Genomic DNA, 3,360 nt, shown 5'->3' with positions numbered 1-3,360 from the left:
CCCCATCCAAGCCATGAGCAACCAGTTTCTCCAGGACTATGCTGGGGAACATGGTGTCAAAGGTTTCTCTAAAGTCTAGAGAGACAACATCCACAGCCTTTCCCTCATCCATTAAGTGAGTGACCATGTTGTGGAAGATCAGATCAGCCAAGCAGGACCTGCCTTTCACCAGCCCATGCTGATCATTGGGTTGTCCTGCATGTACTGTGTGATGGCACTCAAGATGATCTGCTCCACCAGCTCACAATTAAGAGGTTTCCTTGTAAAATGGAATGAGTTATCCAGACTCTGGACTTTCCTCATCTTGAATACCCTGGAGAGAACCATCATCCCTGAAGCACGGGGTACGTTGATAGGGTTCAACCTTTTTTGCTGAGAATGCACCAGTACAGCCCGAAAAACAAGATTCATGCCTCCAGGAAAGAAGCATTAGCAAACATAAGACCCTGTTATTCAGTAATGAGAATCCTGGTGGGACCAGGAATGAGTGAAGAACTGGAATTTCAAGATTCATCATCGTTATGATGTGATATTTCACTAATCATACAAAATGAATAACCATTTGGAGGATTCATCAGTTAGTTATGGGTATTTATCCTGTTGGTAGATGAAAAATAGCTCAGTTTTAGTTTTGCTTGAAGAATTAGTTAGAGAACTGAAAAAAAAACCTAAACCCCAGGTCCTTCATTTGCCAATCTTTTGATCATTCTAGATTCAGGAAGATCCAGCAGCCAAATGTTCCATTTCCTAGGAAATTAATCAATATGCATTCTGCCAAAAGTCATTCCTTACGCAATAATCTCCTGCTGAGTAAGAAATGTATCTCTGATCACTCAAACTTCTTATCCTGAGGGGTTTTTTTTCCTGTGGCAGAGAAGGCAGCACAGAAATGCAATGCCAAGGTCCTGAGGGTGGAGGAGAATATTCACTTCCTTGTTCTGAAACCTCGTAAGGGCAGAGTTGTACCTCAGCTGTGCTTGGTTTTGTTTGGAGAATTAGAAAACATTGCTTCCTCCATAAATTGTTTCTTGTCCAAGAAAAGCTAGTTGTGACTAATGGTGAACTAGAATCTGAGCCATAATCTCTGGAAAAAAACCCACAATCTGCTAAGCAACTCTGATTTCTCATGCAGGCAACGAAGAAATGCCAGATGACCTTCTCCATTGCAAGAACCACCAAACACAAACATCTCAGGAGCTGCTCCTTTCCCTCAGATAAATAAAAGTCTATTTGTGGTTGCTGGAGCGCTGGAAGCTCACAGGAAATTTGTGCTGGAAAGGAATCCATTCCCATTTTATTATTAACATCCAAACATTCTTAGAGGGTGACTGATGAGTCACAGGAGTCAGCAGAGTGCCCAGGTGGCCAAGAAGGTCAAGGGCATCGTGGCCTGGATCAGCACCAGTGTGGCCAGTAGGAGCAGGGAAGTTCTCTTCCCCCCTGCACTGTTGAAGGCCAGGCTGGATGAGGCTTTGAGCAACCTGATCTAGTGGAAGGTGTCCCTGCTGCTGGCAGGGGGGTTGGAACTAGATGAGCTTGAAGGTCCCTCCCAACCCAAACCAGTCTGGGATTCTGTGATTCTATGAAGGAAACTCAGCCAAGGATTGAAGAACCAGGGAGGAACGACACTGGAAGTGGTATCTGCTTAAGCTTTATATACAAATAGTCACTGTAGTCAGTGTTTCAGTCTCACTTGAACATCCAGCACTGGTATCTTTACAATCTGTGTACAGGAAGTTTGCATACCTGGGTATGAGAAGGAGGAGACTGAGATATATAGACAGATTATTTATGTAAGGAAAATATATCTGCAGGGGAAAAGAATTCAAATCCATTTGCAAAACTGCATTTGTCCAACATTTGTATCTCAAGTGACAGGTGCTCCACCTGGTTCAGGTTTTATTAAGAATAAAGATCTCCAGCAACTTCAGTTCTCACCCTGGCTCCTCTATTTTATCTCAATATTAAAAACAGAATCGTTGCTGTTTGAAACCTGAGCAAAGATTGTCTCAATTAATATTTATGCTCCATGGTGTGTTCAAACAAGATGTACACGTGTGTGCACTTATGTCTGTGTGCATGAAGGGTGCACATGGGATCAAGGATTGGAGTTCCTCCAGACTTTTGCTTAATAATATCAAAAAAATATTGATAAATGTGTGTTGGAAACCTGTGTGTAAAGAAACCAGATCACTGGGAAGTGTTTATGAACGCTGTCAAGTTGCTTAAGATTCTGCAGTATGATGTCTACTGATTTGTTCCTGATTTTTTTAATGAGAATTTTACTGAAAACTCACTCAAATTTTATATAAAAACAACTGGAACAATCTGTTCTCCCCCTTCCTCAAGCCTCCCAGCTATGGCAATCCTCAGAACCACGAGGAGCAGGAAACAGCTTGAGGCAGTGCTCTAGCTTGGAAAAAAAGCAAGAGTGAGACACACCAAGATCTGCTTCGTTATTAGATCTATAGGATTAATTAATCCACATTCAATGCAAACATTTCTTAAACAGAATAAGAAGAGTGTTTAAAGTTTAAAGTTTAAAGTATTCTCTTCCAAAGATGCACTGTTGTGAGCAAGGAGAAAGGAATTTGACTGAACAAGAACACGGACAATGGTATCTTGAAGATCTTCCTACAGCTTCATCTGTTAGAACCTGTCTGAAGGAGGAGAAGATTTAACTGGGGTAGGTTTGAAAAGAGCCTGTTCTGCAAATCTTTACTGGATAGTCATTGTCAAAAGACAAGGGATGAGTTCCCAAAGATTTCAGTCACTGAGAAATGATTTGGGAAGAAAGAAAACAAGGAGGGAAATCTGAAAGGGTTTGGAATCCATCAAGATATGAATTCTTTGGAATTTCTCTTGCCACAAAAGTGGCAGAACTTTCATGTGTTTTGGTGATTATCTGTGGTTCAGCGGACCTGAGTGCAACTCCTGACACACATCAAGTGTAGTAGGTGAAAAGGAAAACCCAAAGAAGGTCAAGAGAATCAACAGGACACGTGGAATTATGCACCTTTGAGATCTGAAGGGGATAGACTTACATGGCCCCCGTTGAACTTCACGGGACCAACAGTGAGGTTAGCTGAGGCCTTCAAATCTTGCTAAAAGACATCTCAAGGAGATGATCCCATACAGCTCGATAGCTCTTCTTTGTCTTTCTCACCTGAATTTAGAGGATGCAGAGGCTAAATTCCTTATTTCTTACAGTGTTGGAGATGTTTGAAAGTGCAATATTAGAGACAGGTCTGAGTTTCAAATTAGTGACATCTGAGTGTACAAAAATTCACAGGATCACAGCATGGTGGGGTTGGAAGGGACCTCAGGAGATCATCCAGTCCAACCCCCCTGACAAAGCAG

At 42.0% G+C, this 3,360-nt stretch overlaps 1 protein-coding gene across 1 annotated transcript in view; it reads right to left on the bottom strand.

Annotated features, from left to right (window-relative positions):
- Window positions 1–3,360, bottom strand: part of LOC104531480 (methyl-CpG-binding domain protein 2) — a gene marked incomplete at its 5' end in the record, with an annotated part of 7,242 nt that overhangs the window by 1,785 nt on the left and 2,097 nt on the right. The gene's annotated exons all lie outside the window — the stretch shown is intronic.

This window comes from Antrostomus carolinensis, unplaced genomic scaffold (assembly GCF_000700745.2).
Source record: "Antrostomus carolinensis isolate BGI_N321 unplaced genomic scaffold, ASM70074v2 scaffold26929, whole genome shotgun sequence".
In the NCBI taxonomy this organism is placed as follows: domain Eukaryota; kingdom Metazoa; phylum Chordata; class Aves; order Caprimulgiformes; family Caprimulgidae; genus Antrostomus; species Antrostomus carolinensis.
This window is presented reverse-complemented; position numbering and strand designations above follow the sequence as displayed.